Source organism: Callionymus lyra, chromosome 6 (assembly GCF_982586985.1).
Source record: "Callionymus lyra chromosome 6, fCalLyr1.hap1.1, whole genome shotgun sequence".
Taxonomy (NCBI): domain Eukaryota; kingdom Metazoa; phylum Chordata; class Actinopteri; order Syngnathiformes; family Callionymidae; genus Callionymus; species Callionymus lyra.
In genome coordinates this window covers 30,918,967-30,941,319 of record NC_141823.1, presented here as the reverse complement: position 1 = coordinate 30,941,319, position 22,353 = coordinate 30,918,967, and the positions used below count along the sequence as shown (strand labels likewise).

Genomic DNA, 22,353 nt, shown 5'->3' with positions numbered 1-22,353 from the left:
AAGTGAAAGTATTGTCAAATTGGCAAGCAGTGCAAAATGTGGCCCGTATGGGGATCGAACCCATGACCTTGGCGTTATTAGCACCACGCTCTAACCAACTGAGCTAACCGGCCTCATGAAACTATTCCAAATGTCATGTTATTTTTTTCTTACAGCTAACTGAAATCAGGCAGAAGGGTTTAAAAGGAAGCCATACTTCTCTGTTTGGACACCAAATCTCTGTGTCCCTGTCTATTACTGTTGGTTAACATCTTTTGGTTCCGTCACAACCATTTGTCTAAACATAAGTAAGTGGGTCGCCTGAACAGGGACTTGAACCCTGGACCCTCAGATTAAAAGTCTGATGCTCTACCGACTGAGCTATCCAGGCTACTGAAGACAGTTAAGTAGCAAGGTTTTTGCAGTTCACATTGTTTTAAATCAAAAAGAAAGTGAAAGTATTGTCAAATTGGCAAGCAGTGCAAAATGTGGCCCGTATGGGGATCGAACCCATGACCTTGGCATTATTAGCACCACGCTCTAACCAACTGAGCTAACCGGCCTCATGAAACTATTCCAAATGTCATGTTATTTTTTTCTTACAGCTAACTGAAATCAGGCAGAAGCGTTTAAAAGGAAGCCATACTTCTCTGTTTGGACACCAAATCTCTGTGTCCCTGTCTATTACTGTTGGTTAACATCTTTGTTGCATGTTTTGGTTCCGTCACAACCATTTGTCTAAACATAAGTAAGTGGGTCGCCTGAACAGGGACTTGAACCCTGGACCCTCAGATTAAAAGTCTGATGCTCTACCGAGTGAGCTATCCAGGCTACTGCAGACAGTTAAGTAGCAAGGTTTTTGCAGTTCACATTGTTTTAAATCAAAAAGAAAGTGAAAGTATTGTCAAATTGGCAAGCAGTGCAAAATGTGGCCCGTATGGGGATCGAACCCATGACCTTGGCGTTATTAGCACCACGCTCTAACCAACTGAGCTAACCGGCCTCATGAAACTATTCCAAATGTCATGTTATTTTTTTCTTACAGCTAACTGAAATCAGGCAGAAGGGTTTAAAAGGAAGCCATACTTCTCTGTTTGGACACCAAATCTCTGTGTCCCTGACTATTACTGTTGGTTAACATCTTTTGGTTCCGTCACAACCATTTGTCTAAACATAAGTAAGTGGGTCGCCTGAACAGGGACTTGAACCCTGGACCCTCAGATTAAAAGTCTGATGCTCTACCGACTGAGCTATCCAGGCTACTGAAGACAGTTAAGTAGCAAGGTTTTTGCAGTTCACATTGTTTTAAATCAAAAAGAAAGTGAAAGTATTGTCAAATTGGCAAGCAGTGCAAAATGTGGCCCGTATGGGGATCGAACCCATGACCTTGGCGTTATTAGCACCACGCTCTAACCAACTGAGCTAACCGGCCTCATGAATCTATTCCAAATGTCATGTTATTTTTTTCTTACAGCTAACTGAAATCAGGCAGAAGGGTTTAAAAGGAAGCCATACTTCTCTGTTTGGACACCAAATCTCTGTGTCCCTGTCTATTACTGTTGGTTAACATCTTTGTTGCATGTTTTGGTTCCGTCACAACCATTTGTCTAAATATAAGTAAGTGGGTTGCCTGAACAGGGACTTGAACCCTGGACCCTCAGATTCAAAGTCTGATGCTCTACCGACTGAGCTATCCAGGCTACTGCAGACAGTTAAGTAGCAAGGTTTTTGCAGTTCACATTGTTTTAAATCAAAAAGAAAGTGAAAGTATTGTCAAATTGGCAAGCAGTGCAAAATGTGGCCCGTATGGGGATCGAACCCATGACCTTGGCGTTATTAGCACCACGCTCTAACCAACTGAGCTAACCGGCCTCATGAAACTATTCCAAATGTCATGTTATTTTTTTCTTACAGCTAACTGAAATCAGGCAGAAGGGTTTAAAAGGAAGCCATACTTCTCTGTTTGGACACCAAATCTCTGTGTCCCTGTCTATTACTGTTGGTTAACATCTTTGTTGCATGTTTTGGTTCCGTCACAACCATTTGTCTAAACATAAGTAAGTGGGTCGCCTGAACAGGGACTTGAACCCTGGACCCTCAGATTAAAAGTCTGATGCTCTACCGAGTGAGCTATCCAGGCTACTGCAGACAGTTAAGTAGCAAGGTTTTTGCAGTTCACATTGTTTTAAATCAAAAAGAAAGTGAAAGTATTGTCAAATAGTGCAAAATGTGGCCCGTATGGGGATCGAACCCATGACCTTGGCGTTATTAGCACCACGCTCTAACCAACTGAGCTAACCGGCCTCATGAAACTATTCCAAATGTCATGTTATTTTTTTCTTACAGCTAACTGAAATCAGGCAGAAGGGTTTAAAAGGAAGCCATACTTCTCTGTTTGGACACCAAATCTCTGTGTCCCTGTCTATTACTGTTGGTTAACATCTTTGTTGCATGTTTTGGTTCCGTCACAACCATTTGTCTAAACATAAGTAAGTGGGTCGCCTGAACAGGGACTTGAACCCTGGACCCTCAGATTAAAAGTCTGAAGCTCTACCGACTGAGCTATCCAGGCTACTGCAGACAGTTAAGTTGCAAGGTTTTTGCAGTTCAGATTGTTTTAAATCAAAAAGAAAGTGAAAGTATTTTCAAATTGGCAAGCAGTGCAAAATGTGGCCCGTATGGGGATCGAACCCATGACCTTGGCTTTATTAGCACCATGCTCTAACCAACTGAGCTAACCAGCCTCATGAAACTATTCCAAATGTCATGTTATTTTTTTCTTACAGCTAACTGAAATCATGCAGAAGGGTTTAAAAGGAAGCCATACTTCTCTGTTTGGACACCAAATCTCTGTGTCCCTGTCTATTACTGTTGGTTAACATCTTTGTTGCATGTTTTGGTTCCGTCACAACCATTTGTCTAAACATAAGTAAGTGGGTCGCCTGAACAGGGACTTGAACCCTGGACCCTCAGATTAAAAGTCTGATGCTCTACCGACTGAGCTATCCAGGCTACTGCAGACAGTTAAGTAGCAAGGTTTTTGCAGTTCAGATTGTTTTAAATCAAAAAGAAAGTGAAAGTATTGTCAAATAGTGCAAAATGTGGCCCGTATGGGGATCGAACCCATGACCTTGGCGTTATTAGCACCACGCTCTAACCAACTGAGCTAACCGGCCTCATGAATCTATTCCAAATGTCATGTTATTTTTTTCTTACAGCTAACTGAAATCAGGCAGAAGGGTTTAAAAGGAAGCCATACTTCTCTGTTTGGACACCAAATCTCTGTGTCCCTGTCTATTACCATCTTTGTTGCATGTTTTGGTTCCGTCACAACCATTTGTCTAAACATAAGTAAGTGGGTCACCTGAACAGGGACTTGAACCCTGGACCCTCAGATTAAAAGTCTGATGCTCTACCGACTGAGCTATCCAGGCTACTGCAGACAGTTAAGTAGCAAGGTTTTTCCAGTTCACATTGTTTTAAATCAAAAAGAAAGTGAAAGTATTGTCAAATAGTGCAAAATGTGGCCCGTATGGGGATCGAACCCATGACCTTGGCGTTATTAGCACCACGCTCTAACCAACTGAGCTAACCGGCCTCATGAATCTATTCCAAATGTCATGTTATTTTTTTCTTACAGCTAACTGAAATCAGGCAGAAGGGTTTAAAAGGAAGCCATACTTCTCTGTTTGGACACCAAATCTCTGTGTCCCTGTCTATTACTGTTGGTTAACATCTTTGTTGCATGTTTTGGTTCCGTCACAACCATTTGTCTAATTATAAGTAACTGGGTCGCCTGAACAGGGACTTGAACCCTGGACCCTCAGATTAAAAGTCTGATGCTCTACCGACTGAGCTATCCAGGCTACTGCAGACAGTTAAGTAGCAAGGTTTTTGCAGTTCAGATTGTTTTAAATCAAAAAGAAAGTGAAAGTATTGTCAAATTGGCAAGCAGTGCAAAATGTGGCCCGTATGGGGATCGAACCCATGACCTTGGCGTTATTAGCACCACGCTCTAACCAACTGAGCTAACCGGCCTCATGAAACTATTCCAAATGTCATGTTATTTTTTTCTTACAGCTAACTGAAATGAGGCAGAAGGGTTTAAAAGGAAGCCATACTTCTCTGTTTGGACACCAAATCTCTGTGTCCCTGTCTATTACTGTTGATTAACATCTTTTGGTTCCGTCACAACCATTTGTCTAAACATAAGTAAGTGGGTCGCCTGAACAGGGACTTGAACCCTGGACCCTCAGATTAAAAGTCTGATGCTCTACCGACTGAGCTATCCAGGCTACTGCAGACATTTAAGTAGCAAGGTTTTTGCAGTTCAGATTGTTTTAAATCAAAAAGAAAGTGAAAGTATTGTCAAATTGGCAAGCAGTGCAAAATGTGGCCCGTATGGGGATCGAACCCATGACCTTGGCGTTATTAGCACCACGCTCTAACCAACTGAGCTAACCGGCCTCATGAAACTATTCCAAATGTCATGTTATTTTTTTCTTACAGCTAACTGAAATCAGGCAGAAGGGTTTAAAAGGAAGCCATACTTCTCTGTTTGGACACCAAATCTCTGTGTCCCTGTCTATTACTGTTGGTTAACATCTTTGTTGCATGTTTTGGTTCCGTCACAACCATTTGTCTAAATATAAGTAACTGGGTCGCCTGAACAGGGACTTGAACCCTGGACCCTCAGATTAAAAGTCTGATGCTCTACCGACTGAGCTATCCAGGCTACTGCAGACAGTTAAGTAGCAAGGTTTTTGCAGTTCAGATTGTTTTAAATCAAAAAGAAAGTGAAAGTATTGTCAAGCAGTGCAAAATGTGGCCCGTATGGGGATCGAACCCATGACCTTGGCGTTATTAGCACCACGCTCTAACCAACTGAGCTAACCGGCCTCATGAAACTATTCCAAATGTCATGTTATTTTTTTCTTACAGCTAACTGAAATCAGGCAGAAGGGTTTAAAAGGAAGCCATACTTCTCTGTTTGGACACCAAATCTCTGTGTCCCTGTCTATTACTGTTGGTTAACATCTTTTGGTTCCGTCACAACCATTTGTCTAAACATAAGTAAGTGGGTCTCCTGAACAGGGACTTGAACCCTGGACCCTCAGATTAAAAGTCTGATGCTCTACCGACTGAGCTATCCAGGCTACTGAAGACAGTTAAGTAGCAAGGTTTTTGCAGTTCACATTGTTTTAAATCAAAAAGAAAGTGAAAGTATTGTCAAATTGGCAAGCAGTGCAAAATGTGGCCCGTATGGGGATCGAACCCATGACCTTGGCGTTATTAGCACCACGCTCTAACCAACTGAGCTAACCGGCCTCATGAAACTATTCCAAATGTCATGTTATTTTTTTCTTACAGCTAACTGAAATCAGGCAGAAGGGTTTAAAAGGAAGCCATACTTCTCTGTTTGGACACCAAATCTCTGTGTCCCTGTCTATTACTGTTGGTTAACATCTTTGTTGCATGTTTTGGTTCCGTCACAACCATTTGTCTAAACATAAGTAAGTGGGTCGCCTGAATAGGGACTTGAACCCTGGACCCTCAGATTAAAAGTCTGATGCTCTACCGAGTGAGCTATCCAGGCTACTGCAGACAGTTAAATAGCAAGGTTTTTGCAGTTCACATTGTTTTAAATCAAAAAGAAAGTGAAAGTATTGTCAAATTGGCAAGCAGTGCAAAATGTGGCCCGTATGGGGATCGAACCCATGACCTTGGCGTTATTAGCACCACGCTCTAACCAACTGAGCTAACCGGCCTCATGAAACTATTCCAAATGTCATGTTATTTTTTTCTTACAGCTAACTGAAATCAGGCAGAAGGGTTTAAAAGGAAGCCATACTTCTCTGTTTGGACACCAAATCTCTGTGTCCCTGACTATTACTGTTGGTTAACATCTTTTGGTTCCGTCACAACCATTTGTCTAAACATAAGTAAGTGGGTCGCCTGAACAGGGACTTGAACCCTGGACCCTCAGATTAAAAGTCTGATGCTCTACCGACTGAGCTATCCAGGCTACTGAAGACAGTTAAGTAGCAAGGTTTTTGCAGTTCACATTGTTTTAAATCAAAAAGAAAGTGAAAGTATTGTCAAATTGGCAAGCAGTGCAAAATGTGGCCCGTATGGGGATCGAACCCATGACCTTGGCGTTATTAGCACCACGCTCTAACCAACTGAGCTAACCGGCCTCATGAATCTATTCCAAATGTCATGTTATTTTTTTCTTACAGCTAACTGAAATCAGGCAGAAGGGTTTAAAAGGAAGCCATACTTCTCTGTTTGGACACCAAATCTCTGTGTCCCTGTCTATTACTGTTGGTTAACATCTTTGTTGCATGTTTTGGTTCCGTCACAACCATTTGTCTAAATATAAGTAAGTGGGTTGCCTGAACAGGGACTTGAACCCTGGACCCTCAGATTAAAAGTCTGATGCTCTACCGACTGAGCTATCCAGGCTACTGCAGACAGTTAAGTAGCAAGGTTTTTGCAGTTCACATTGTTTTAAATCAAAAAGAAAGTGAAAGTATTGTCAAATTGGCAAGCAGTGCAAAATGTGGCCCGTATGGGGATCGAACCCATGACCTTGGCGTTATTAGCACCACGCTCTAACCAACTGAGCTAACCGGCCTCATGAAACTATTCCAAATGTCATGTTATTTTTTTCTTACAGCTAACTGAAATCAGGCAGAAGGGTTTAAAAGGAAGCCATACTTCTCTGTTTGGACACCAAATCTCTGTGTCCCTGTCTATTACTGTTGGTTAACATCTTTGTTGCATGTTTTGGTTCCGTCACAACCATTTGTCTAAACATAAGTAAGTGGGTCGCCTGAACAGGGACTTGAACCCTGGACCCTCAGATTAAAAGTCTGATGCTCTACCGAGTGAGCTATCCAGGCTACTGCAGACAGTTAAGTAGCAAGGTTTTTGCAGTTCACATTGTTTTAAATCAAAAAGAAAGTGAAAGTATTGTCAAATAGTGCAAAATGTGGCCCGTATGGGGATCGAACCCATGACCTTGGCGTTATTAGCACCACGCTCTAACCAACTGAGCTAACCGGCCTCATGAAACTATTCCAAATGTCATGTTATTTTTTTCTTACAGCTAACTGAAATCAGGCAGAAGGGTTTAAAAGGAAGCCATACTTCTCTGTTTGGACACCAAATCTCTGTGTCCCTGTCTATTACTGTTGGTTAACATCTTTGTTGCATGTTTTGGTTCCGTCACAACCATTTGTCTAAACATAAGTAAGTGGGTCGCCTGAACAGGGACTTGAACCCTGGACCCTCAGATTAAAAGTCTGAAGCTCTACCGACTGAGCTATCCAGGCTACTGCAGACAGTTAAGTTGCAAGGTTTTTGCAGTTCAGATTGTTTTAAATCAAAAGAAAGTGAAAGTATTGTCAAATTGGCAAGCAGTGCAAAATGTGGCCCGTATGGGGATCGAACCCATGACCTTGGCGTTATTAGCACCACGCTCTAACCAACTGAGCTAACCGGCCTCATGAAACTATTCCAAATGTCATGTTATTTTTTTCTTACAGCTAACTGAAATCATGCAGAAGGGTTTAAAAGGAAGCCATACTTCTCTGTTTGGACACCAAATCTCTGTGTCCCTGTCTATTACTGTTGGTTAACATCTTTGTTGCATGTTTTGGTTCCGTCACAACCATTTGTCTAAACATAAGTAAGTGGGTCGCCTGAACAGGGACTTGAACCCTGGACCCTCAGATTAAAAGTCTGATGCTCTACCGACTGAGCTATCCAGGCTACTGCAGACAGTTAAGTAGCAAGGTTTTTGCAGTTCAGATTGTTTTAAATCAAAAAGAAAGTGAAAGTATTTTCAAATTGGCAAGCAGTGCAAAATGTGGCCCGTATGGGGATCGAACCCATGACCTTGGCTTTATTAGCACCATGCTCTAACCAACTGAGCTAACCAGCCTCATGAAACTATTCCAAATGTCATGTTATTTTTTTCCTACAGCTAACTGAAATCATGCAGAAGGGTTTAAAAGGAAGCCATACTTCTCTGTTTGGACACCAAATCTCTGTGTCCCTGTCTATTACTGTTGGTTAACATCTTTGTTGCATGTTTTGGTTCCGTCACAACCATTTGTCTAAACATAAGTAAGTGGGTCGCCTGAACAGGGACTTGAACCCTGGACCCTCAGATTAAAAGTCTGATGCTCTACCGACTGAGCTATCCAGGCTACTGCAGACAGTTAAGTAGCAAGGTTTTTGCAGTTCAGATTGTTTTAAATCAAAAAGAAAGTGAAAGTATTGTCAAATAGTGCAAAATGTGGCCCGTATGGGGATCGAACCCATGACCTTGGCGTTATTAGCACCACGCTCTAACCAACTGAGCTAACCGGCCTCATGAATCTATTCCAAATGTCATGTTATTTTTTTCTTACAGCTAACTGAAATCAGGCAGAAGGGTTTAAAAGGAAGCCATACTTCTCTGTTTGGACACCAAATCTCTGTGTCCCTGTCTATTACTGTTGGTTAACATCTTTGTTGCATGTTTTGGTTCCGTCACAACCATTTGTCTAAACATAAGTAAGTGGGTCACCTGAACAGGGACTTGAACCCTGGACCCTCAGATTAAAAGTCTGATGCTCTACCGACTGAGCTATCCAGGCTACTGCAGACAGTTAAGTAATAAGGTTTTTGCAGTTCAGATTGTTTTAAATCAAAAAGAAAGTGAAAGTATTGTCAAATTGGCAAGCAGTGCAAAATGTGGCCCGTATGGGGATCGAACCCATGACCTTGGCGTTATTAGCACCACGCTCTAACCAACTGAGGTAACCGGCCTCATGAATCTATTCCAAATGTCATGTTATTTTTTTCTTACAGCTAACTGAAATCAGGCAGAAGGGTTTAAAAGGAAGCCATACTTCTCTGTTTGGACACCAAATCTCTGTGTCCCTGTCTATTACCATCTTTGTTGCATGTTTTGGTTCCGTCACAACCATTTGTCTAAACATAAGTAAGTGGGTCACCTGAACAGGGACTTGAACCCTGGACCCTCAGATTAAAAGTCTGATGCTCTACCGACTGAGCTATCCAGGCTACTGCAGACAGTTAAGTAGCAAGGTTTTTCCAGTTCACATTGTTTTAAATCAAAAAGAAAGTGAAAGTATTGTCAAATAGTGCAAAATGTGGCCCGTATGGGGATCGAACCCATGACCTTGGCGTTATTAGCACCACGCTCTAACCAACTGAGCTAACCGGCCTCATGAATCTATTCCAAATGTCATGTTATTTTTTTCTTACAGCTAACTGAAATCAGGCAGAAGGGTTTAAAAGGAAGCCATACTTCTCTGTTTGGACACCAAATCTCTGTGTCCCTGTCTATTACTGTTGGTTAACATCTTTGTTGCATGTTTTGGTTCCGTCACAACCATTTGTCTAATTATAAGTAACTGGGTCGCCTGAACAGGGACTTGAACCCTGGACCCTCAGATTAAAAGTCTGATGCTCTACCGACTGAGCTATCCAGGCTACTGCAGACAGTTAAGTAGCAAGGTTTTTGCAGTTCATATTGTTTTAAATCAAAAAGAAAGTGAAAGTATTGTCAAATTGGCAAGCAGTGCAAAATGTGGCCCGTATGGGGATCGAACCCATGACCTTGGCGTTATTAGCACCACGCTCTAACCAACTGAGCTAACCGGCCTCATGAAACTATTCCAAATGTCATGTTATTTTTTTCTTACAGCTAACTGAAATTAGGCAGAAGGGTTTAAAAGGAAGCCATACTTCTCTGTTTGGACACCAAATCTCTGTGTCCCTGTCTATTACTGTTGGTTAACATCTTTTGGTTCCGTCACAACCATTTGTCTAAACATAAGTAAGTGGGTCGCCTGAACAGGGACTTGAACCCTGGACCCTCAGATTAAAAGTCTGATGCTCTACCGACTGAGCTATCCAGGCTACTGCAGACAGTTAAGTAGCAAGGTTTTTACAGTTCAAATAGTTTTAAATCAAAAAGAAAGTGAAAGTATTGTCAAATTGGCAAGCAGTGCAAAATGTGGCCCGTATGGGGATCGAACCAATGACCTTGGCGTTATTAGCACCACGCTCTAACCAACTGAGCTAACCGTCCTTATGAATCTATTCCAAATGTCATGTTATTTTTTTCTTACAGCTAACTGAAATCAGGCAGAAGGGTTTAAAAGGAAGCCATACTTCTCTGTTTGGACACCAAATCTCTGTGTCCCTGTCTATTACTGTTGGTTAATATCTTTTGGTTCCGTCACAACCATTTGTCTAAACATAAGTAAGTGGGTCGCCTGAACAGGGACTTGAACCCTGGACCCTCAGATTAAAAGTCTGATGCTCTACCGACTGAGCTATCCAGGCTACTGCAGACAGTTAAGTAGCAAGGTTTTTACAGTTCAAATAGTTTTAAATCAAAAAGAAAGTGAAAGTATTGTCAAATTGGCAAGCAGTGCAAAATGTGGCCCGTATGGGGATCGAACCAATGACCTTGGCGTTATTAGCACCACGCTCTAACCAACTGAGCTAACCGTCCTTATGAATCTATTCCAAATGTCATGTTATTTTTTTCTTACAGCTAACTGAAATCAGGCAGAAGGGTTTAAAAGGAAGCCATACTTCTCTGTTTGGACACCAAATCTCTGTGTCCCTGTCTATTACTGTTGGTTAATATCTTTTGGTTCCGTCACAACCATTTGTCTAAACATAAGTAAGTGGGTCGCCTGAACAGGGACTTGAACCCTGGACCCTCAGATTAAAAGTCTGATGCTCTACCGACTGAGCTATCCAGGCTACTGCAGACATTTAAGTAGCAAGGTTTTTGCAGTTCAGATTGTTTTAAATCAAAAAGAAAGTGAAAGTATTGTCAAATTGGCAAGCAGTGCAAAATATGGCCCGTATGGGGATCGAACCCATGACCTTGGCGTTATTAGCACCACGCTCTAACCAACTGAGCTAACCGGCCTCATGAAACTATTCCAAATGTCATGTTATTTTTTTCTTACAGCTAACTGAAATCAGGCAGAAGGGTTTAAAAGGAAGCCATACTTCTCTGTTTGGACACCAAATCTCTGTGTCCCTGTCTATTACTGTTGGTTAACATCTTTGTTGCATGTTTTGGTTCCGTCACAAACATTTGTCTAAATATAAGTAACTGGGTCGCCTGAACAGGGACTTGAACCCTGGACCCTCAGATTAAAAGTCTGATGCTCTACCGACTGAGCTATCCAGGCTACTGCAGACAGTTAAGTAGCAAGGTTTTTGCAGTTCACATTGTTTTAAATCAAAAAGAAAGTGAAAGTATTGTCAAATAGTGCAAAATGTGGCCCGTATGGGGATCGAACCCATGACCTTGGCGTTATTAGCACCACGCTCTAACCAACTGAGCTAACCGGCCTCATGAATCTATTCCAAATGTCATGTTATTTTTTTCTTACAGCTAACTGAAATCAGGCAGAAGGGTTTAAAAGGAAGCCATACTTCTCTGTTTGGACACCAAATCTCTGTGTCCCTGTCTATTACTGTTGGTTAACATCTTTGTTGCATGTTTTGGTTCCGTCACAACCATTTGTCTAAACATAAGTAAGTGGGTCACCTGAACAGGGACTTGAACCCTGGACCCTCAGATTAAAAGTCTGATGCTCTACCGACTGAGCTATCCAGGCTACTGCAGACAGTTAAGTAATAAGGTTTTTGCAGTTCAGATTGTTTTAAATCAAAAAGAAAGTGAAAGTATTGTCAAATTGGCAAGCAGTGCAAAATGTGGCCCGTATGGGGATCGAACCCATGACCTTGGCGTTATTAGCACCACGCTCTAACCAACTGAGGTAACCGGCCTCATGAATCTATTCCAAATGTCATGTTATTTTTTTCTTACAGCTAACTGAAATCAGGCAGAAGGGTTTAAAAGGAAGCCATACTTCTCTGTTTGGACACCAAATCTCTGTGTCCCTGTCTATTACCATCTTTGTTGCATGTTTTGGTTCCGTCACAACCATTTGTCTAAACATAAGTAAGTGGGTCACCTGAACAGGGACTTGAACCCTGGACCCTCAGATTAAAAGTCTGATGCTCTACCGACTGAGCTATCCAGGCTACTGCAGACAGTTAAGTAGCAAGGTTTTTGCAGTTCACATTGTTTTAAATCAAAAAGAAAGTGAAAGTATTGTCAAATAGTGCAAAATGTGGCCCGTATGGGGATCGAACCCATGACCTTGGCGTTATTAGCACCACGCTCTAACCAACTGAGCTAACCGGCCTCATGAATCTATTCCAAATGTCATGTTATTTTTTTCTTACAGCTAACTGAAATCAGGCAGAAGGGTTTAAAAGGAAGCCATACTTCTCTGTTTGGACACCAAATCTCTGTGTCCCTGTCTATTACTGTTGGTTAACATCTTTGTTGCATGTTTTGGTTCCGTCACAACCATTTGTCTAATTATAAGTAACTGGGTTGCCTGAACAGGGACTTGAACCCTGGACCCTCAGATTAAAAGTCTGATGCTCTACCGACTGAGCTATCCAGGCTACTGCAGACAGTTAAGTAGCAAGGTTTTTACAGTTCAAATAGTTTTAAATCAAAAAGAAAGTGAAAGTATTGTCAAATTGGCAAGCAGTGCAAAATGTGGCCCGTATGGGGATCGAACCAATGACCTTGGCGTTATTAGCACCACGCTCTAACCAACTGAGCTAACCGTCCTTATGAATCTATTCCAAATGTCATGTTATTTTTTTCTTACAGCTAACTGAAATCAGGCAGAAGGGTTTAAAAGGAAGCCATACTTCTCTGTTTGGACACCAAATCTCTGTGTCCCTGTCTATTACTGTTGGTTAATATCTTTTGGTTCCGTCACAACCATTTGTCTAAACATAAGTAAGTGGGTCGCCTGAACAGGGACTTGAACCCTGGACCCTCAGATTAAAAGTCTGATGCTCTACCGACTGAGCTATCCAGGCTACTGCAGACATTTAAGTAGCAAGGTTTTTGCAGTTCAGATTGTTTTAAATCAAAAAGAAAGTGAAAGTATTGTCAAATTGGCAAGCAGTGCAAAATATGGCCCGTATGGGGATCGAACCCATGACCTTGGCGTTATTAGCACCACGCTCTAACCAACTGAGCTAACCGGCCTCATGAAACTATTCCAAATGTCATGTTATTTTTTTCTTACAGCTAACTGAAATCAGGCAGAAGGGTTTAAAAGGAAGCCATACTTCTCTGTTTGGACACCAAATCTCTGTGTCCCTGTCTATTACTGTTGGTTAACATCTTTGTTGCATGTTTTGGTTCCGTCACAAACATTTGTCTAAATATAAGTAACTGGGTCGCCTGAACAGGGACTTGAACCCTGGACCCTCAGATTAAAAGTCTGATGCTCTACCGACTGAGCTATCCAGGCTACTGCAGACAGTTAAGTAGCAAGGTTTTTGCAGTTCACATTGTTTTAAATCAAAAAGAAAGTGAAAGTATTGTCAAATTGGCAAGCAGTGCAAAATGTGGCCCGTATGGGGATCGAACCCATGACCTTGGCGTTATTAGCACCACGCTCTAACCAACTGAGCTAACCGGCCTCATGAAACTATTCCAAATGTCATGTTATTTTTTTCTTACAGCTAACTGAAATCAGGCAGAAGGGTTTAAAAGGAAGCCATACTTCTCTGTTTGGACACCAAATCTCTGTGTCCCTGTCTATTACTGTTGATTAACATCTTTTGGTTCCGTCACAACCATTTGTCTAAACATAAGTAAGTGGGTCGCCTGAACAGGGACTTGAACCCTGGACCCTCAGATTAAAAGTCTGATGCTCTACCGACTGAGCTATCCAGGCTACTGCAGACATTTAAGTAGCAAGGTTTTTGCAGTTCAGATTGTTTTAAATCAAAAAGAAAGTGAAAGTATTGTCAAATTGGCAAGCAGTGCAAAATGTGGCCCGTATGGGGATCGAACCCATGACCTTGGCGTTATTAGCACCACGCTCTAACCAACTGAGCTAACCGGCCTCATGAAACTATTCCAAATGTCATGTTATTTTTTTCTTACAGCTAACTGAAATCAGGCAGAAGGGTTTAAAAGGAAGCCATACTTCTCTGTTTGGACACCAAATCTCTGTGTCCCTGTCTATTACTGTTGGTTAACATCTTTGTTGCATGTTTTGGTTCCGTCACAACCATTTGTCTAAATATAAGTAACTGGGTCGCCTGAACAGGGACTTGAACCCTGGACCCTCAGATTAAAAGTCTGATGCTCTACCGACTGAGCTATCCAGGCTACTGCAGACAGTTAAGTAGCAAGGTTTTTGCAGTTCAGATTGTTTTAAATCAAAAAGAAAGTGAAAGTATTGTCAAGCAGTGCAAAATGTGGCCCGTATGGGGATCGAACCCATGACCTTGGCGTTATTAGCACCACGCTCTAACCAACTGAGCTAACCGGCCTCATGAAACTATTCCAAATGTCATGTTATTTTTTTCTTACAGCTAACTGAAATCAGGCAGAAGGGTTTAAAAGGAAGCCATACTTCTCTGTTTGGACACCAAATCTCTGTGTCCCTGTCTATTACTGTTGGTTAACATCTTTTGGTTCCGTCACAACCATTTGTCTAAACATAAGTAAGTGGGTCGCCTGAACAGGGACTTGAACCCTGGACCCTCAGATTAAAAGTCTGATGCTCTACCGACTGAGCTATCCAGGCTACTGAAGACAGTTAAGTAGCAAGGTTTTTGCAGTTCACATTGTTTTAAATCAAAAAGAAAGTGAAAGTATTGTCAAATTGGCAAGCAGTGCAAAATGTGGCCCGTATGGGGATCGAACCCATGACCTTGGCGTTATTAGCACCACGCTCTAACCAACTGAGCTAACCGGCCTCATGAAACTATTCCAAATGTCATGTTATTTTTTTCTTACAGCTAACTGAAATCAGGCAGAAGGGTTTAAAAGGAAGCCATACTTCTCTGTTTGGACACCAAATCTCTGTGTCCCTGTCTATTACTGTTGGTTAACATCTTTGTTGCATGTTTTGGTTCCGTCACAACCATTTGTCTAAACATAAGTAAGTGGGTCGCCTGAACAGGGACTTGAACCCTGGACCCTCAGATTAAAAGTCTGATGCTCTACCGAGTGAGCTATCCAGGCTACTGCAGACAGTTAAATAGCAAGGTTTTTGCAGTTCACATTGTTTTAAATCAAAAAGAAAGTGAAAGTATTGTCAAATTGGCAAGCAGTGCAAAATGTGGCCCGTATGGGGATCGAACCCATGACCTTGGCGTTATTAGCACCACGCTCTAACCAACTGAGCTAACCGGCCTCATGAAACTATTCCAAATGTCATGTTATTTTTTTCTTACAGCTAACTGAAATCAGGCAGAAGGGTTTAAAAGGAAGCCATACTTCTCTGTTTGGACACCAAATCTCTGTGTCCCTGACTATTACTGTTGGTTAACATCTTTTGGTTCCGTCACAACCATTTGTCTAAACATAAGTAAGTGGGTCGCCTGAACAGGGACTTGAACCCTGGACCCTCAGATTAAAAGTCTGATGCTCTACCGACTGAGCTATCCAGGCTACTGAAGACAGTTAAGTAGCAAGGTTTTTGCAGTTCACATTGTTTTAAATCAAAAAGAAAGTGAAAGTATTGTCAAATTGGCAAGCAGTGCAAAATGTGGCCCGTATGGGGATCGAACCCATGACCTTGGCGTTATTAGCACCACGCTCTAACCAACTGAGCTAACCGGCCTCATGAATCTATTCCAAATGTCATGTTATTTTTTTCTTACAGCTAACTGAAATCAGGCAGAAGGGTTTAAAAGGAAGCCATACTTCTCTGTTTGGACACCAAATCTCTGTGTCCCTGTCTATTACTGTTGGTTAACATCTTTGTTGCATGTTTTGGTTCCGTCACAACCATTTGTCTAAATATAAGTAAGTGGGTTGCCTGAACAGGGACTTGTACCCTGGACCCTCAGATTAAAAGTCTGATGCTCTACCGACTGAGCTATCCAGGCTACTGCAGACAGTTAAGTAGCAAGGTTTTTGCAGTTCACATTGTTTTAAATCAAAAAGAAAGTGAAAGTATTGTCAAATTGGCAAGCAGTGCAAAATGTGGCCCGTATGGGGATCGAACGCATGACCTTGGCGTTATTAGCACCACGCTCTAACCAACTGAGCTAACCGGCCTCATGAAACTATTCCAAATGTCATGTTATTTTTTTCTTACAGCTAACTGAAATCAGGCAGAAGGGTTTAAAAGGAAGCCATACTTCTCTGTTTGGACACCAAATCTCTGTGTCCCTGTCTATTACTGTTGGTTAACATCTTTGTTGCATGTTTTGGTTCCGTCACAACCATTTGTCTAAACATAAGTAAGTGGGTCGCCTGAACAGGGACTTGAACCCTGGACCCTCAGATTAAAAGTCTGATGCTCTACCGAGTGAGCTATCCAGGCTAATGCAGACAGTTAAGTAGCAAGGTTTTTGCAGTTCACATTGTTTTAAATCAAAAAGAAAGTGAAAGTATTGTCAAATAGTGCAAAATGTGGCCCGTATGGGGATCGAACCCATGACCTTGGCGTTATTAGCACCACGCTCTAACCAACTGAGCTAACCGGCCTCATGAAACTATTCCAAATGTCATGTTATTTTTTTCTTACAGCTAACTGAAATCAGGCAGAAGGGTTTAAAAGGAAGCCATACTTCTCTGTTTGGACACCAAATCTCTGTGTCCCTGTCTATTACTGTTGGTTAACATCTTTGTTGCATGTTTTGGTTCCGTCACAACCATTTGTCTAAACATAAGTAAGTGGGTCGCCTGAACAGGGACTTGAACCCTGGACCCTCAGATTAAAAGTCTGAAGCTCTACCGACTGAGCTATCCAGGCTACTGCAGACAGTTAAGTTGCAAGGTTTTTGCAGTTCAGATTGTTTTAAATCAAAAGAAAGTGAAAGTATTGTCAAATTGGCAAGCAGTGCAAAATGTGGCCCGTATGGGGATCGAACCCATGACCTTGGCGTTATTAGCACCACGCTCTAACCAACTGAGCTAACCGGCCTCATGAAACTATTCCAAATGTCATGTTATTTTTTTCTTACAGCTAACTGAAATCATGCAGAAGGGTTTAAAAGGAAGCCATACTTCTCTGTTTGGACACCAAATCTCTGTGTCCCTGTCTATTACTGTTGGTTAACATCTTTGTTGCATGTTTTGGTTCCGTCACAACCATTTGTCTAAACATAAGTAAGTGGGTCGCCTGAACAGGGACTTGAACCCTGGACCCTCAGATTAAAAGTCTGATGCTCTACCGACTGAGCTATCCAGGCTACTGCAGACAGTTAAGTAGCAAGGTTTTTGCAGTTCAGATTGTTTTAAATCAAAAAGAAAGTGAAAGTATTTTCAAATTGGCAAGCAGTGCAAAATGTGGCCCGTATGGGGATCGAACCCATGACCTTGGCTTTATTAGCACCATGCTCTAACCAACTGAGCTAACCAGCCTCATGAAACTATTCCAAATGTCATGTTATTTTTTTCTTACAGCTAACTGAAATCATGCAGAAGGGTTTAAAAGGAAGCCATACTTCTCTGTTTGGACACCAAATCTCTGTGTCCCTGTCTATTACTGTTGGTTAACATCTTTGTTGCATGTTTTGGTTCCGTCACAACCATTTGTCTAAACATAAGTAAGTGGGTCGCCTGAACAGGGACTTGAACCCTGGACCCTCAGATTAAAAGTCTGATGCTCTACCGACTGAGCTATCCAGGCTACTGCAGACAGTTAAGTAGCAAGGTTTTTGCAGTTCAGATTGTTTTAAATCAAAAAGAAAGTGAAAGTATTGTCAAATAGTGCAAAATGTGGCCCGTATGGGGATCGAACCCATGACCTTGGCGTTATTAGCACCACGCTCTAACCAACTGAGCTAACCGGCCTCATGAATCTATTCCAAATGTCATGTTATTTTTTTCTTACAGCTAACTGAAATCAGGCAGAAGGGTTTAAAAGGAAGCCATACTTCTCTGTTTGGACACCAAATCTCTGTGTCCCTGTCTATTACTGTTGGTTAACATCTTTGTTGCATGTTTTGGTTCCGTCACAACCATTTGTCTAAACATAAGTAAGTGGGTCACCTGAACAGGGACTTGAACCCTGGACCCTCAGATTAAAAGTCTGATGCTCTACCGACTGAGCTATCCAGGCTACTGCAGACAGTTAAGTAATAAGGTTTTTGCAGTTCAGATTGTTTTAAATCAAAAAGAAAGTGAAAGTATTGTCAAATTGGCAAGCAGTGCAAAATGTGGCCCGTATGGGGATCGAACCCATGACCTTGGCGTTATTAGCACCACGCTCTAACCAACTGAGGTAACCGGCCTCATGAATCTATTCCAAATGTCATGTTATTTTTTTCTTACAGCTAACTGAAATCAGGCAGAAGGGTTTAAAAGGAAGCCATACTTCTCTGTTTGGACACCAAATCTCTGTGTCCCTGTCTATTACCATCTTTGTTGCATGTTTTGGTTCCGTCACAACCATTTGTCTAAACATAAGTAAGTGGGTCACCTGAACAGGGACTTGAACCCTGGACCCTCAGATTAAAAGTCTGATGCTCTACCGACTGAGCTATCCAGGCTACTGCAGACAGTTAAGTAGCAAGGTTTTTCCAGTTCACATTGTTTTAAATCAAAAAGAAAGTGAAAGTATTGTCAAATAGTGCAAAATGTGGCCCGTATGGGGATCGAACCCATGACCTTGGCGTTATTAGCACCACGCTCTAACCAACTGAGCTAACCGGCCTCATGAATCTATTCCAAATGTCATGTTATTTTTTTCTTACAGCTAACTGAAATCAGGCAGAAGGGTTTAAAAGGAAGCCATACTTCTCTGTTTGGACACCAAATCTCTGTGTCCCTGTCTATTACTGTTGGTTAACATCTTTGTTGCATGTTTTGGTTCCGTCACAACCATTTGTCTAATTATAAGTAACTGGGTCGCCTGAACAGGGACTTGAACCCTGGACCCTCAGATTAAAAGTCTGATGCTCTACCGACTGAGCTATCCAGGCTACTGCAGACAGTTAAGTAGCAAGGTTTTTGCAGTTCAGATTGTTTTAAATCAAAAAGAAAGTGAAAGTATTGTCAAATTGGCAAGCAGTGCAAAATGTGGCCCGTATGGGGATCGAACCCATGACCTTGGCGTTATTAGCACCACGCTCTAACCAACTGAGCTAACCGGCCTCATGAAACTATTCCAAATGTCATGTTATTTTTTTCTTACAGCTAACTGAAATTAGGCAGAAGGGTTTAAAAGGAAGCCATACTTCTCTGTTTGGACACCAAATCTCTGTGTCCCTGTCTATTACTGTTGGTTAACATCTTTTGGTTCCGTCACAACCATTTGTCTAAACATAAGTAAGTGGGTCGCCTGAACAGGGACTTGAACCCTGGACCCTCAGATTAAAAGTCTGATGCTCTACCGACTGAGCTATCCAGGCTACTGCAGACAGTTAAGTAGCAAGGTTTTTACAGTTCAAATAGTTTTAAATCAAAAAGAAAGTGAAAGTATTGTCAAATTGGCAAGCAGTGCAAAATGTGGCCCGTATGGGGATCGAACCAATGACCTTGGCGTTATTAGCACCACGCTCTAACCAACTGAGCTAACCGTCCTTATGAATCTATTCCAAATGTCATGTTATTTTTTTCTTACAGCTAACTGAAATCAGGCAGAAGGGTTTAAAAGGAAGCCATACTTCTCTGTTTGGACACCAAATCTCTGTGTCCCTGTCTATTACTGTTGGTTAATATCTTTTGGTTCCGTCACAACCATTTGTCTAAACATAAGTAAGTGGGTCGCCTGAACAGGGACTTGAACTCTGGACCCTCAGATTAAAAGTCTGATGCTCTACCGACTGAGCTATCCAGGCTACTGCAGACATTTAAGTAGCAAGGTTTTTGCAGTTCAGATTGTTTTAAATCAAAAAGAAAGTGAAAGTATTGTCAAATTGGCAAGCAGTGCAAAATATGGCCCGTATGGGGATCGAACCCATGACCTTGGCGTTATTAGCACCACGCTCTAACCAACTGAGCTAACCGGCCTCATGAAACTATTCCAAATGTCATGTTATTTTTTTCTTACAGCTAACTGAAATCAGGCAGAAGGGTTTAAAAGGAAGCCATACTTCTCTGTTTGGACACCAAATCTCTGTGTCCCTGTCTATTACTGTTGGTTAACATCTTTGTTGCATGTTTTGGTTCCGTCACAAACATTTGTCTAAATATAAGTAACTGGGTCGCCTGAACAGGGACTTGAACCCTGGACCCTCAGATTAAAAGTCTGATGCTCTACCGACTGAGCTATCCAGGCTACTGCAGACAGTTAAGTAGCAAGGTTTTTGCAGTTCACATTGTTTTAAATCAAAAAGAAAGTGAAAGTATTGTCAAATAGTGCAAAATGTGGCCCGTATGGGGATCGAACCCATGACCTTGGCGTTATTAGCACCACGCTCTAACCAACTGAGCTAACCGGCCTCATGAATCTATTCCAAATGTCATGTTATTTTTTTCTTACAGCTAACTGAAATCAGGCAGAAGGGTTTAAAAGGAAGCCATACTTCTCTGTTTGGACACCAAATCTCTGTGTCCCTGTCTATTACTGTTGGTTAACATCTTTGTTGCATGTTTTGGTTCCGTCACAACCATTTGTCTAAACATAAGTAAGTGGGTCACCTGAACAGGGACTTGAACCCTGGACCCTCAGATTAAAAGTCTGATGCTCTACCGACTGAGCTATCCAGGCTACTGCAGACAGTTAAGTAATAAGGTTTTTGCAGTTCAGATTGTTTTAAATCAAAAAGAAAGTGAAAGTATTGTCAAATTGGCAAGCAGTGCAAAATGTGGCCCGTATGGGGATCGAACCCATGACCTTGGCGTTATTAGCACCACGCTCTAACCAACTGAGGTAACCGGCCTCATGAATCTATTCCAAATGTCATGTTATTTTTTTCTTACAGCTAACTGAAATCAGGCAGAAGGGTTTAAAAGGAAGCCATACTTCTCTGTTTGGACACCAAATCTCTGTGTCCCTGTCTATTACCATCTTTGTTGCATGTTTTGGTTCCGTCACAACCATTTGTCTAAACATAAGTAAGTGGGTCACCTGAACAGGGACTTGAACCCTGGACCCTCAGATTAAAAGTCTGATGCTCTACCGACTGAGCTATCCAGGCTACTGCAGACAGTTAAGTAGCAAGGTTTTTCCAGTTCACATTGTTTTAAATCAAAAAGAAAGTGAAAGTATTGTCAAATAGTGCAAAATGTGGCCCGTATGGGGATCGAACCCATGACCTTGGCGTTATTAGCACCACGCTCTAACCAACTGAGCTAACCGGCCTCATGAATCTATTCCAAATGTCATGTTATTTTTTTCTTACAGCTAACTGAAATCAGGCAGAAGGGTTTAAAAGGAAGCCATACTTCTCTGTTTGGACACCAAATCTCTGTGTCCCTGTCTATTACTGTTGGTTAACATCTTTGTTGCATGTTTTGGTTCCGTCACAACCATTTGTCTAATTATAAGTAACTGGGTTGCCTGAACAGGGACTTGAACCCTGGACCCTCAGATTAAAAGTCTGATGCTCTACCGACTGAGCTATCCAGGCTACTGCAGACAGTTAAGTAGCAAGGTTTTTACAGTTCAAATAGTTTTAAATCAAAAAGAAAGTGAAAGTATTGTCAAATTGGCAAGCAGTGCAAAATGTGGCCCGTATGGGGATCGAACCAATGACCTTGGCGTTATTAGCACCACGCTCTAACCAACTGAGCTAACCGTCCTTATGAATCTATTCCAAATGTCATGTTATTTTTTTCTTACAGCTAACTGAAATCAGGCAGAAGGGTTTAAAAGGAAGCCATACTTCTCTGTTTGGACACCAAATCTCTGTGTCCCTGTCTATTACTGTTGGTTAATATCTTTTGGTTCCGTCACAACCATTTGTCTAAACATAAGTAAGTGGGTCGCCTGAACAGGGACTTGAACCCTGGACCCTCAGATTAAAAGTCTGATGCTCTACCGACTGAGCTATCCAGGCTACTGCAGACATTTAAGTAGCAAGGTTTTTGCAGTTCAGATTGTTTTAAATCAAAAAGAAAGTGAAAGTATTGTCAAATTGGCAAGCAGTGCAAAATATGGCCCGTATGGGGATCGAACCCATGACCTTGGCGTTATTAGCACCACGCTCTAACCAACTGAGCTAACCGGCCTCATGAAACTATTCCAAATGTCATGTTATTTTTTTCTTACAGCTAACTGAAATCAGGCAGAAGGGTTTAAAAGGAAGCCATACTTCTCTGTTTGGACACCAAATCTCTGTGTCCCTGTCTATTACTGTTGGTTAACA

General features: G+C 41.8%; 68 non-coding genes across 68 annotated transcripts; all 68 read right to left on the bottom strand.

Moving 5' to 3' along the window:
- Positions 1-39: 39 nt before the first annotated feature.
- trnai-aau (transfer RNA isoleucine (anticodon AAU)) lies at positions 40-113 on the bottom strand. Its single transcript has one exon. It is a non-coding gene; the product is annotated as a tRNA-Ile (tRNA).
- Positions 114-297: 184 nt separating this feature from the next.
- Positions 298-370, bottom strand: trnak-uuu (transfer RNA lysine (anticodon UUU)). Its single transcript has one exon. It is a non-coding gene; the product is annotated as a tRNA-Lys (tRNA).
- A 538-nt stretch (positions 371-908) lies between these two features.
- On the bottom strand, positions 909-982 carry trnai-aau (transfer RNA isoleucine (anticodon AAU)). The gene has a single exon. It is a non-coding gene; the product is annotated as a tRNA-Ile (tRNA).
- A 184-nt stretch (positions 983-1,166) lies between these two features.
- trnak-uuu (transfer RNA lysine (anticodon UUU)) lies at positions 1,167-1,239 on the bottom strand. The gene has a single exon. It is a non-coding gene; the product is annotated as a tRNA-Lys (tRNA).
- Positions 1,240-1,337: 98 nt separating this feature from the next.
- On the bottom strand, positions 1,338-1,411 carry trnai-aau (transfer RNA isoleucine (anticodon AAU)). Its single transcript has one exon. It is a non-coding gene; the product is annotated as a tRNA-Ile (tRNA).
- Positions 1,412-1,606: 195 nt separating this feature from the next.
- trnaq-uug (transfer RNA glutamine (anticodon UUG)) lies at positions 1,607-1,679 on the bottom strand. Its single transcript has one exon. It is a non-coding gene; the product is annotated as a tRNA-Gln (tRNA).
- Positions 1,680-1,777: 98 nt separating this feature from the next.
- Positions 1,778-1,851, bottom strand: trnai-aau (transfer RNA isoleucine (anticodon AAU)). The gene has a single exon. It is a non-coding gene; the product is annotated as a tRNA-Ile (tRNA).
- A 358-nt stretch (positions 1,852-2,209) lies between these two features.
- On the bottom strand, positions 2,210-2,283 carry trnai-aau (transfer RNA isoleucine (anticodon AAU)). Its single transcript has one exon. It is a non-coding gene; the product is annotated as a tRNA-Ile (tRNA).
- A 635-nt stretch (positions 2,284-2,918) lies between these two features.
- Positions 2,919-2,991, bottom strand: trnak-uuu (transfer RNA lysine (anticodon UUU)). Its single transcript has one exon. It is a non-coding gene; the product is annotated as a tRNA-Lys (tRNA).
- Positions 2,992-3,081: 90 nt separating this feature from the next.
- On the bottom strand, positions 3,082-3,155 carry trnai-aau (transfer RNA isoleucine (anticodon AAU)). Its single transcript has one exon. It is a non-coding gene; the product is annotated as a tRNA-Ile (tRNA).
- Positions 3,156-3,503: 348 nt separating this feature from the next.
- trnai-aau (transfer RNA isoleucine (anticodon AAU)) lies at positions 3,504-3,577 on the bottom strand. Its single transcript has one exon. It is a non-coding gene; the product is annotated as a tRNA-Ile (tRNA).
- Positions 3,578-3,772: 195 nt separating this feature from the next.
- On the bottom strand, positions 3,773-3,845 carry trnak-uuu (transfer RNA lysine (anticodon UUU)). Its single transcript has one exon. It is a non-coding gene; the product is annotated as a tRNA-Lys (tRNA).
- Positions 3,846-3,943: 98 nt separating this feature from the next.
- Positions 3,944-4,017, bottom strand: trnai-aau (transfer RNA isoleucine (anticodon AAU)). Its single transcript has one exon. It is a non-coding gene; the product is annotated as a tRNA-Ile (tRNA).
- Positions 4,018-4,201: 184 nt separating this feature from the next.
- On the bottom strand, positions 4,202-4,274 carry trnak-uuu (transfer RNA lysine (anticodon UUU)). Its single transcript has one exon. It is a non-coding gene; the product is annotated as a tRNA-Lys (tRNA).
- Positions 4,275-4,372: 98 nt separating this feature from the next.
- trnai-aau (transfer RNA isoleucine (anticodon AAU)) lies at positions 4,373-4,446 on the bottom strand. Its single transcript has one exon. It is a non-coding gene; the product is annotated as a tRNA-Ile (tRNA).
- A 195-nt stretch (positions 4,447-4,641) lies between these two features.
- Positions 4,642-4,714, bottom strand: trnak-uuu (transfer RNA lysine (anticodon UUU)). The gene has a single exon. It is a non-coding gene; the product is annotated as a tRNA-Lys (tRNA).
- Positions 4,715-4,804: 90 nt separating this feature from the next.
- trnai-aau (transfer RNA isoleucine (anticodon AAU)) lies at positions 4,805-4,878 on the bottom strand. The gene has a single exon. It is a non-coding gene; the product is annotated as a tRNA-Ile (tRNA).
- A 355-nt stretch (positions 4,879-5,233) lies between these two features.
- Positions 5,234-5,307, bottom strand: trnai-aau (transfer RNA isoleucine (anticodon AAU)). Its single transcript has one exon. It is a non-coding gene; the product is annotated as a tRNA-Ile (tRNA).
- Positions 5,308-5,673: 366 nt separating this feature from the next.
- On the bottom strand, positions 5,674-5,747 carry trnai-aau (transfer RNA isoleucine (anticodon AAU)). The gene has a single exon. It is a non-coding gene; the product is annotated as a tRNA-Ile (tRNA).
- Positions 5,748-5,931: 184 nt separating this feature from the next.
- Positions 5,932-6,004, bottom strand: trnak-uuu (transfer RNA lysine (anticodon UUU)). Its single transcript has one exon. It is a non-coding gene; the product is annotated as a tRNA-Lys (tRNA).
- Positions 6,005-6,102: 98 nt separating this feature from the next.
- On the bottom strand, positions 6,103-6,176 carry trnai-aau (transfer RNA isoleucine (anticodon AAU)). Its single transcript has one exon. It is a non-coding gene; the product is annotated as a tRNA-Ile (tRNA).
- A 195-nt stretch (positions 6,177-6,371) lies between these two features.
- trnak-uuu (transfer RNA lysine (anticodon UUU)) lies at positions 6,372-6,444 on the bottom strand. The gene has a single exon. It is a non-coding gene; the product is annotated as a tRNA-Lys (tRNA).
- A 98-nt stretch (positions 6,445-6,542) lies between these two features.
- trnai-aau (transfer RNA isoleucine (anticodon AAU)) lies at positions 6,543-6,616 on the bottom strand. Its single transcript has one exon. It is a non-coding gene; the product is annotated as a tRNA-Ile (tRNA).
- A 358-nt stretch (positions 6,617-6,974) lies between these two features.
- On the bottom strand, positions 6,975-7,048 carry trnai-aau (transfer RNA isoleucine (anticodon AAU)). The gene has a single exon. It is a non-coding gene; the product is annotated as a tRNA-Ile (tRNA).
- A 365-nt stretch (positions 7,049-7,413) lies between these two features.
- trnai-aau (transfer RNA isoleucine (anticodon AAU)) lies at positions 7,414-7,487 on the bottom strand. Its single transcript has one exon. It is a non-coding gene; the product is annotated as a tRNA-Ile (tRNA).
- Positions 7,488-7,682: 195 nt separating this feature from the next.
- Positions 7,683-7,755, bottom strand: trnak-uuu (transfer RNA lysine (anticodon UUU)). The gene has a single exon. It is a non-coding gene; the product is annotated as a tRNA-Lys (tRNA).
- A 367-nt stretch (positions 7,756-8,122) lies between these two features.
- trnak-uuu (transfer RNA lysine (anticodon UUU)) lies at positions 8,123-8,195 on the bottom strand. The gene has a single exon. It is a non-coding gene; the product is annotated as a tRNA-Lys (tRNA).
- A 90-nt stretch (positions 8,196-8,285) lies between these two features.
- trnai-aau (transfer RNA isoleucine (anticodon AAU)) lies at positions 8,286-8,359 on the bottom strand. Its single transcript has one exon. It is a non-coding gene; the product is annotated as a tRNA-Ile (tRNA).
- Positions 8,360-9,147: 788 nt separating this feature from the next.
- trnai-aau (transfer RNA isoleucine (anticodon AAU)) lies at positions 9,148-9,221 on the bottom strand. The gene has a single exon. It is a non-coding gene; the product is annotated as a tRNA-Ile (tRNA).
- Positions 9,222-9,416: 195 nt separating this feature from the next.
- trnak-uuu (transfer RNA lysine (anticodon UUU)) lies at positions 9,417-9,489 on the bottom strand. The gene has a single exon. It is a non-coding gene; the product is annotated as a tRNA-Lys (tRNA).
- A 98-nt stretch (positions 9,490-9,587) lies between these two features.
- trnai-aau (transfer RNA isoleucine (anticodon AAU)) lies at positions 9,588-9,661 on the bottom strand. The gene has a single exon. It is a non-coding gene; the product is annotated as a tRNA-Ile (tRNA).
- Positions 9,662-9,845: 184 nt separating this feature from the next.
- Positions 9,846-9,918, bottom strand: trnak-uuu (transfer RNA lysine (anticodon UUU)). The gene has a single exon. It is a non-coding gene; the product is annotated as a tRNA-Lys (tRNA).
- A 356-nt stretch (positions 9,919-10,274) lies between these two features.
- trnak-uuu (transfer RNA lysine (anticodon UUU)) lies at positions 10,275-10,347 on the bottom strand. Its single transcript has one exon. It is a non-coding gene; the product is annotated as a tRNA-Lys (tRNA).
- A 356-nt stretch (positions 10,348-10,703) lies between these two features.
- trnak-uuu (transfer RNA lysine (anticodon UUU)) lies at positions 10,704-10,776 on the bottom strand. The gene has a single exon. It is a non-coding gene; the product is annotated as a tRNA-Lys (tRNA).
- Positions 10,777-10,874: 98 nt separating this feature from the next.
- Positions 10,875-10,948, bottom strand: trnai-aau (transfer RNA isoleucine (anticodon AAU)). The gene has a single exon. It is a non-coding gene; the product is annotated as a tRNA-Ile (tRNA).
- A 195-nt stretch (positions 10,949-11,143) lies between these two features.
- trnak-uuu (transfer RNA lysine (anticodon UUU)) lies at positions 11,144-11,216 on the bottom strand. The gene has a single exon. It is a non-coding gene; the product is annotated as a tRNA-Lys (tRNA).
- Positions 11,217-11,306: 90 nt separating this feature from the next.
- Positions 11,307-11,380, bottom strand: trnai-aau (transfer RNA isoleucine (anticodon AAU)). Its single transcript has one exon. It is a non-coding gene; the product is annotated as a tRNA-Ile (tRNA).
- A 788-nt stretch (positions 11,381-12,168) lies between these two features.
- Positions 12,169-12,242, bottom strand: trnai-aau (transfer RNA isoleucine (anticodon AAU)). Its single transcript has one exon. It is a non-coding gene; the product is annotated as a tRNA-Ile (tRNA).
- Positions 12,243-12,437: 195 nt separating this feature from the next.
- Positions 12,438-12,510, bottom strand: trnak-uuu (transfer RNA lysine (anticodon UUU)). Its single transcript has one exon. It is a non-coding gene; the product is annotated as a tRNA-Lys (tRNA).
- Positions 12,511-12,866: 356 nt separating this feature from the next.
- Positions 12,867-12,939, bottom strand: trnak-uuu (transfer RNA lysine (anticodon UUU)). Its single transcript has one exon. It is a non-coding gene; the product is annotated as a tRNA-Lys (tRNA).
- A 98-nt stretch (positions 12,940-13,037) lies between these two features.
- On the bottom strand, positions 13,038-13,111 carry trnai-aau (transfer RNA isoleucine (anticodon AAU)). The gene has a single exon. It is a non-coding gene; the product is annotated as a tRNA-Ile (tRNA).
- A 195-nt stretch (positions 13,112-13,306) lies between these two features.
- On the bottom strand, positions 13,307-13,379 carry trnak-uuu (transfer RNA lysine (anticodon UUU)). Its single transcript has one exon. It is a non-coding gene; the product is annotated as a tRNA-Lys (tRNA).
- Positions 13,380-13,477: 98 nt separating this feature from the next.
- trnai-aau (transfer RNA isoleucine (anticodon AAU)) lies at positions 13,478-13,551 on the bottom strand. The gene has a single exon. It is a non-coding gene; the product is annotated as a tRNA-Ile (tRNA).
- A 184-nt stretch (positions 13,552-13,735) lies between these two features.
- On the bottom strand, positions 13,736-13,808 carry trnak-uuu (transfer RNA lysine (anticodon UUU)). Its single transcript has one exon. It is a non-coding gene; the product is annotated as a tRNA-Lys (tRNA).
- A 98-nt stretch (positions 13,809-13,906) lies between these two features.
- trnai-aau (transfer RNA isoleucine (anticodon AAU)) lies at positions 13,907-13,980 on the bottom strand. The gene has a single exon. It is a non-coding gene; the product is annotated as a tRNA-Ile (tRNA).
- Positions 13,981-14,175: 195 nt separating this feature from the next.
- Positions 14,176-14,248, bottom strand: trnak-uuu (transfer RNA lysine (anticodon UUU)). Its single transcript has one exon. It is a non-coding gene; the product is annotated as a tRNA-Lys (tRNA).
- A 90-nt stretch (positions 14,249-14,338) lies between these two features.
- trnai-aau (transfer RNA isoleucine (anticodon AAU)) lies at positions 14,339-14,412 on the bottom strand. Its single transcript has one exon. It is a non-coding gene; the product is annotated as a tRNA-Ile (tRNA).
- A 184-nt stretch (positions 14,413-14,596) lies between these two features.
- trnak-uuu (transfer RNA lysine (anticodon UUU)) lies at positions 14,597-14,669 on the bottom strand. Its single transcript has one exon. It is a non-coding gene; the product is annotated as a tRNA-Lys (tRNA).
- Positions 14,670-14,767: 98 nt separating this feature from the next.
- trnai-aau (transfer RNA isoleucine (anticodon AAU)) lies at positions 14,768-14,841 on the bottom strand. The gene has a single exon. It is a non-coding gene; the product is annotated as a tRNA-Ile (tRNA).
- A 366-nt stretch (positions 14,842-15,207) lies between these two features.
- On the bottom strand, positions 15,208-15,281 carry trnai-aau (transfer RNA isoleucine (anticodon AAU)). The gene has a single exon. It is a non-coding gene; the product is annotated as a tRNA-Ile (tRNA).
- Positions 15,282-15,465: 184 nt separating this feature from the next.
- On the bottom strand, positions 15,466-15,538 carry trnak-uuu (transfer RNA lysine (anticodon UUU)). The gene has a single exon. It is a non-coding gene; the product is annotated as a tRNA-Lys (tRNA).
- A 98-nt stretch (positions 15,539-15,636) lies between these two features.
- Positions 15,637-15,710, bottom strand: trnai-aau (transfer RNA isoleucine (anticodon AAU)). The gene has a single exon. It is a non-coding gene; the product is annotated as a tRNA-Ile (tRNA).
- Positions 15,711-16,508: 798 nt separating this feature from the next.
- Positions 16,509-16,582, bottom strand: trnai-aau (transfer RNA isoleucine (anticodon AAU)). The gene has a single exon. It is a non-coding gene; the product is annotated as a tRNA-Ile (tRNA).
- Positions 16,583-16,947: 365 nt separating this feature from the next.
- Positions 16,948-17,021, bottom strand: trnai-aau (transfer RNA isoleucine (anticodon AAU)). The gene has a single exon. It is a non-coding gene; the product is annotated as a tRNA-Ile (tRNA).
- Positions 17,022-17,216: 195 nt separating this feature from the next.
- On the bottom strand, positions 17,217-17,289 carry trnak-uuu (transfer RNA lysine (anticodon UUU)). Its single transcript has one exon. It is a non-coding gene; the product is annotated as a tRNA-Lys (tRNA).
- Positions 17,290-17,656: 367 nt separating this feature from the next.
- On the bottom strand, positions 17,657-17,729 carry trnak-uuu (transfer RNA lysine (anticodon UUU)). The gene has a single exon. It is a non-coding gene; the product is annotated as a tRNA-Lys (tRNA).
- A 90-nt stretch (positions 17,730-17,819) lies between these two features.
- On the bottom strand, positions 17,820-17,893 carry trnai-aau (transfer RNA isoleucine (anticodon AAU)). Its single transcript has one exon. It is a non-coding gene; the product is annotated as a tRNA-Ile (tRNA).
- Positions 17,894-18,681: 788 nt separating this feature from the next.
- Positions 18,682-18,755, bottom strand: trnai-aau (transfer RNA isoleucine (anticodon AAU)). Its single transcript has one exon. It is a non-coding gene; the product is annotated as a tRNA-Ile (tRNA).
- Positions 18,756-18,950: 195 nt separating this feature from the next.
- On the bottom strand, positions 18,951-19,023 carry trnak-uuu (transfer RNA lysine (anticodon UUU)). Its single transcript has one exon. It is a non-coding gene; the product is annotated as a tRNA-Lys (tRNA).
- A 98-nt stretch (positions 19,024-19,121) lies between these two features.
- On the bottom strand, positions 19,122-19,195 carry trnai-aau (transfer RNA isoleucine (anticodon AAU)). The gene has a single exon. It is a non-coding gene; the product is annotated as a tRNA-Ile (tRNA).
- A 184-nt stretch (positions 19,196-19,379) lies between these two features.
- Positions 19,380-19,452, bottom strand: trnak-uuu (transfer RNA lysine (anticodon UUU)). Its single transcript has one exon. It is a non-coding gene; the product is annotated as a tRNA-Lys (tRNA).
- Positions 19,453-19,979: 527 nt separating this feature from the next.
- On the bottom strand, positions 19,980-20,053 carry trnai-aau (transfer RNA isoleucine (anticodon AAU)). The gene has a single exon. It is a non-coding gene; the product is annotated as a tRNA-Ile (tRNA).
- A 195-nt stretch (positions 20,054-20,248) lies between these two features.
- On the bottom strand, positions 20,249-20,321 carry trnak-uuu (transfer RNA lysine (anticodon UUU)). The gene has a single exon. It is a non-coding gene; the product is annotated as a tRNA-Lys (tRNA).
- Positions 20,322-20,411: 90 nt separating this feature from the next.
- On the bottom strand, positions 20,412-20,485 carry trnai-aau (transfer RNA isoleucine (anticodon AAU)). Its single transcript has one exon. It is a non-coding gene; the product is annotated as a tRNA-Ile (tRNA).
- Positions 20,486-21,273: 788 nt separating this feature from the next.
- Positions 21,274-21,347, bottom strand: trnai-aau (transfer RNA isoleucine (anticodon AAU)). The gene has a single exon. It is a non-coding gene; the product is annotated as a tRNA-Ile (tRNA).
- A 195-nt stretch (positions 21,348-21,542) lies between these two features.
- On the bottom strand, positions 21,543-21,615 carry trnak-uuu (transfer RNA lysine (anticodon UUU)). Its single transcript has one exon. It is a non-coding gene; the product is annotated as a tRNA-Lys (tRNA).
- Positions 21,616-21,971: 356 nt separating this feature from the next.
- On the bottom strand, positions 21,972-22,044 carry trnak-uuu (transfer RNA lysine (anticodon UUU)). The gene has a single exon. It is a non-coding gene; the product is annotated as a tRNA-Lys (tRNA).
- Positions 22,045-22,142: 98 nt separating this feature from the next.
- On the bottom strand, positions 22,143-22,216 carry trnai-aau (transfer RNA isoleucine (anticodon AAU)). The gene has a single exon. It is a non-coding gene; the product is annotated as a tRNA-Ile (tRNA).
- Positions 22,217-22,353: the final 137 nt, after the last annotated feature.